We start from the raw sequence: 6090 nt of genomic DNA on the forward strand, positions 1-6090 counted from the left end.
GCCAATATCCAATAGCTTCGCACAGCCATTGAAGAGGGGTGGGACAACAACCTGATCAACTCTATGTGAAGGAAATGTGTTGCGCTGCAGGAGGCAAATGGTGCTCACACAAGATACTGACTGGTTTTCTGATCCACCCCCCTATTTCTTTTGAAGGTATCTGTGACCAACTGATCCATATCTGTATTCCCAGTCATGTGAAACCCATAGATTAGGTCCTAATTTAATTATTTTAATTGACTGATTTTCTGTAATTCAGTAAAATCTTTGTTGCATTTATATTTTTGTTCAGTATACATAGTCTATGCTTGATATTTATACATGACATTTCATATTCATGGTACAGAATAATCCTTCACTCTGTCTGAGTTTACACAGGCAGCCCAATTCTGATGTTTTTTTTCCACTAATTGGTCTTTTGACCGATCATATTAGATCTTTTCACATCAGATATTTTTCAGAGCTGATCTGATTTGTAAAAAAAAAATCTAAATTGGGCTGCCTGTGTAAATGCAGCCTTTTTGGTGAGTTTAGTGACCCAAGTCAAGAGTTATATTTTCACTTGGCAATGGGCTCATTATATGAAATACATTTAGCTGGGATTTTAGCCAACTTCACAAATTTGCAAACATGTTTTCATGTTTTATTGGGCATTCAACCGAGCATCTTCCCTGTAACAGCAATCAAAGCTCCCATCACAACTATCGCCACACCCACATACTGCCCACTGCCCTGACCTCTGTTGGAGACTAGTGTATTAAATAGGCAGCAGAGGTTAGAGGGCAAAGGTTGAGTTGACAGGGTGTTCAATAGAGACAGTGACGATGTCATTAGCAGGGTAGGGACACTGAACGGTCAGCCTGAAACAAAACACAATTGTTAAGAGAACGGAACATTTGAATGTTAGTGTGTAAATAGTGTGTGTGCGTGCATCCATGTGTGTTGTTACCTGTAGGGAGAGTCTTGCGGATGAGGCCCTCCCTCACCCTCCCTTTGGCAAATCAGGCCATGACTATCTACCTGCTTCCTGTTTACAGACAAAATCTCAAAACAGGAAGTACCAATGACGTGCTCAATACAGAAGTGGTCTGTTGAAGCAGACAAGGCTACAAGACTGTTTTGCTAGTACAGACTGGAATATGTTCTGGGATTCATCCAATAGCATCAAGGTGTTTACAGAGAATGGTGCGACCCCCCCAACAAATGGGGAATGGAATTAAAACATTTTCAGGGGGGGTCTCTCAGTTGGTTGAGGGGCAGCTCTCGGGGAACTTTTGGAAGGGGATCTTGGGGGGCTGGTCGCCTGGCAGTTGGGCACTTGGGCCGATGGCTGATGGGGACCTAAACCAGCGATCTGTTTTTTAGCCTTGTGGGAGATCTGTCAACGTGCCCTTGTTTCGGGTGGTGACCCTGGTTGCTTCTGTGGGTCACTCTGGAAGATGGCTAATGTGATGTAGATGTTGTGCAGCTTCACTGCAAGTAGATATAATTTTTTTATTGAATAGTACAACATAAAGAAAAATAATTACAAAAAAAGATTCGTGCAAGCTAATATACGGGCCACAAACAGGCAAATAACTGTGCAGCACAAAAGTGGTGTGCAAAACGGCATCTCGGAACGCACAACTCATCGTTGCTTGTCACAGATGGGCTAATGCAGCAGACAACCACACCGGGTTCCACTCATATCAGCTAACATCAAGAAGAACTGTGGGCACGCAACTACCAACACTGAACAATTGAGGAGCGGAAAAACATTGCCTGGTCCGACAAATCCCGGTTCCATCATGATGACAGAGTCCCGATTTGGTTTAAGCAGCATGAGTCATTGTTCCCATCCTGTCTGTTGACAACAGTGGTGTAATGCTGTGGTGGATGTTTTCCTGGCACACGTTAGGTCCAACACCGTTCACCTGATGACCGAGGTCAGCCTGCAGGCGCCCGGCCTGCCACAAGGAGTCGCTAGAGCGTGATGAGCCAAATCAAGCCCGCCCGGCCAAACCCTCCCCCTGGACAATGCTGGGCCAATTGTGTGCGACCCTACGGGACCCCCGATCATGATCGAACCCGGGTCTGTAGTAGCGCCTCCAGCACTGTGATGCAGGAGGTGCTTTTAGCGGGCTCTCTTATATGCATCCATGTCCTATTCCCTCTGCTCTCGGTGATGCATTTTCTTCTTTGACGCACCTTATGTCTAAACTTCTTTACAGTGAAATGATCTTGATTGGTGATCTCAACTGGTTGGTTAAAGCCGGTGTCTGATGGTTTAAAAATGTTTTATAATTCTATGAATCTTACCCAGTTGATTAACTTACCCACTCGCCCAAATCTTAAATGCCCAGATAAATCTACCCTGATTGATTTGATATTAACAAATGTTCCACATAAATATTCTGCGGTTGGTGATTTTTGTAATGATTTAAGTGACCATTGTGTTGTTGTTGCTGTTAGAAATATGAAGGTTCCTAAGACAAACCCACGTTTTATTCGTAAGAGAAATTTGAAGTGTTTTAATGAGCAGGCTTTCTTTCATGATTTGTTTTATTTTGACTGGAGCAAGATTGAGCTTACCCCTGATGTGGAAACTGCCTGGATATTCTTTCACGATGTTTTTTTCCAAATAGTAAACAAACATGCCCCATTCCGCAGGTTCAGGGTTAAAGGGCGGGATAACCCATGGTTTTCTTCTGAGCTGTCTTGTATTATTCACAACTGTAATCTAGCCTGGGCTAAAGCAAGGAAATCATGTTCTGTTGCTGGTTGGCTTATTTTTAGGCACTTACGAAACAAGTGTTATTTTCTTCTCAGGAAGGCCAAGTCTGAATATTTGATGTATTTTACCACTGATAACCTGAATGACCCTAGAACGTTTTGGAAGGCTATTAAGTCTATGTCTGGTAACAGTAATGTTAATTAATGAATTACCGTCATGTGTTTTGAAGGACTCTGTTGCTGTATATGACAAAACTGAAATGCTGAATTGTTTCAAAGAACACTTTGTATCATCTGGTAGGCTGTTTGATTCAGTGTCCTCTGTCTCTGTACAACCCTGTGTGGATGAACCAGTGTCCTCCGTCTCTGTACAACCCCTGTGTGGACTAACCAGTGAGAGCTGGTCAAACGCTTAGCTTTTTGCCATTCTCAGTGCAGGTGGTACATAAAGCCCTGAAATACTTAGATCAGAGAAAGCCTGCAGGTCCTGATCTTTTGGATCCCTGCTTTTTAAATCTGGCAGCTGATTTCATAGCTGAACCACATATCTGTTCAATCTAACCCTGGAATGTAATGAAATTCCAAAAATCTGGAAATCAGCAATTGTCCTACAACTCTTTTAAATAATTATAGACCAATCTCAAAGCTGTCACCCCTGGTGAAAATACTTGAAAACCTTGTGAGTGAACAGCTAAAAGAGTTTTTATTTATTAACTCTATATTATCAATGTACCAATCAGGCTTCAGGAAGAAGCATAGCACAATTACAGCAGCCATGAAGGTTTTAAATTATATCACTGAAGCCCTTGACAAAAACAGCACTGTGTCTCACTTTTTATTGATCTCTCTAAGGCTTTTGATACAGTTAATCATGCTATACTAAAGGCAGAGATTGTCGAGTGTAGGTCTTTCAGAGCATGCAGTTGCATGGTTTGCTAACTATCCGTCAGATAGAACTCAATGCACTCAATTTGATGGTCTTATGTCTGTTAAATTGTCTGTCTTTAATGGTGTGCCCCAAGGCTCTGTACTTGGTCCTCTCATTCACTATTTATTTAATAAATGATTTAGACAAAAATGTCCAAAATGCATTTTTATGCTGATGATACTGTTATTTACTGTTGTACCTAGTCTCTTACAAAACCTTTCCAGAACATGCAAACTGCTTTTTATACTGTTCAACAATTGAAGCTTATCCTCAATACTGACAAAACTAACCTAATGGTGTTTTTTAAAGCAAGAAATAGACCTCCTTTCACCTATTACTACCTGTCAGGGCAAGGAAATTGAGGTTGTAACCTCCTATAAATATCTTGGAATATTAATTGTTGACGGCCTCTCTTTTAAATTGCATATTCAACAACTTACAAAAAAATGTAAACTGAAAATGTGATTTTATTTTAGGAATAAGGTGTGTTTTTCTTTTGAAGCCAGGAGGCGGCTAGTATCAGCTACATTTATGCCTTTACTAGACTATTGGGGATACTTTATATACCAATGCTTCTGCTCAGTGTTTGAGATCAATTAACACTCTTTACCATGGCACTTTGAGATTTATTTTAAACTGCAAAACCCTTACGCACCACTGCACTTTGTATACCAGGGTTGGCTGGCCTTCTCTAGTCACTCGTAGGCTCAGTCACTGGTATACTTTTATTTATAAAGCCATTTTGGGTTTACTACCATTTTGTTTGTACATTTTTATTGTTCAGAAATGTGGGTACTCTTCATTCGTTGGACTTTATCCTGCTAACTGTTCCAAATGTCCGAACTGAATTTGGTAAAAGGGCTTTTATGCGCCATCGTCTTGGAACGCCTTACAAAACACTTTTAAACTGGAAGAACTTGTCCCGACTGGTATTTTTAAATCACTGATGAATGATCTTGAGACTGATTCCCTGACCTGTCAATGTTAATTTGTTTTTGATTTTTGTTATACTCTTGTGAAGTCTATGGTTTTTACTAGATTACTTGTAGTTTATGTCTGTAATTTTTCTAATGACTTGATGCTACCTAGCTTGGCCAGGATGCTCTTGAAAAAGATGTTAAATCTCAATGAGCCCTTCCTGGTTAAATAAGTTTAATAAAATAAAAATTCCTTGTAAGCGGTAGATTAGCCTTTAACCCAGCACTGATATTGTCTGTAATTCATGGTTTATTTTGGATACATTCGTAGTCACTGTAGGGATGACAGTCTGCACTTATTGAAGCCTGTGACTTTTGGTGGTAAACTCAATGTCTGCGTGTCGTCATCACAGGAGGCTTCTGAGTAAAAGAAGACTCGTCTTGAATAGAGCAAATGAAACAGCTGGAAACCATGTATTGGATACCATTCTGCTCCAGCCATTAACACAAGCCAGTCCTCTCCAAATAAAAAGGTGCCACCAACCTCCTGTGAGTCATGTATATCGTCCTAAGGTCATGATTGTGTTGCTCATATTTGGTTTAATTATTTTATATTGGATGAACCCCGAAACATATCCCAATCTGTGCTAGCGAAAATCTTGTAGCCTCACGTTTGTCGTCCTACCACTTCCGTATTGAGCGCATCACTGGCACTTCCTGTTTGAGCTTTTCTTTGTAAAACAGAATCACGTTTAGATTTGCTGAAGGACCTTATGCGTAATGACTCGGGATGATCCAGCTGGGTCTGTGAAGCACCGTAGGAGAGAACGTCTTTGTTCTGGGGCAGGTAGCCTAGTGGTTGCAAGCTTGAATCTGAGCTGACAAGGTTAAACTTTATTTTTAAAGTCGTTCTGCCCCTGAACAACGCAGTTAACCCACTGTTCCTAGGCAGTCTTTGAAAATAAAACTGTTAACCAACGTAATTAAAAATATAAAAAACTTGTCCCAGATTGCTCTGTGGGAGGGAGGGGAGAAAGGCCAAGAATCAGACAACTCCGTCTGTCCGCACACTGGAATCCACACCCATGCCCACTTCATCCACCCAGCAGACTTATGACCTGATGCCCAGCCACAAGCATTCCAGTGATCCTACACTCAGGCCACCTTGAAGTATTGGCCCTTTCCACTGCTAGGCTTACCCATATTGCCAGCCACTATCGTCCACTAGTGCAATTTCAGTTTACTTGACACCAATATAACAACCTTAGTGTTCAGGCTACTGTGTGGCTATGGCCACAAACACCCTAAAGAAACAGAACTGTTGGGACTAGAGATAAAAGGAAATTCCTGGTCATAACTTGGGGCGGTTTCCACTGGCACTTAAAGGGTCAAATAGCTGGCTCCAAAAAAATGCTCAACTTCACGCTGGGTCAAGGGGCGGTAGGGTAGCCTTATGGTTAGTGTTGGACTAGTAACGAAAGGTTGCAAGTTCAAATTACCCGAGCTGACAAGGTACAAATCTGCCGTTCATTG

This window comes from Oncorhynchus gorbuscha, linkage group LG25, assembly GCF_021184085.1.
Source record: "Oncorhynchus gorbuscha isolate QuinsamMale2020 ecotype Even-year linkage group LG25, OgorEven_v1.0, whole genome shotgun sequence".
Taxonomy (NCBI): domain Eukaryota; kingdom Metazoa; phylum Chordata; class Actinopteri; order Salmoniformes; family Salmonidae; genus Oncorhynchus; species Oncorhynchus gorbuscha.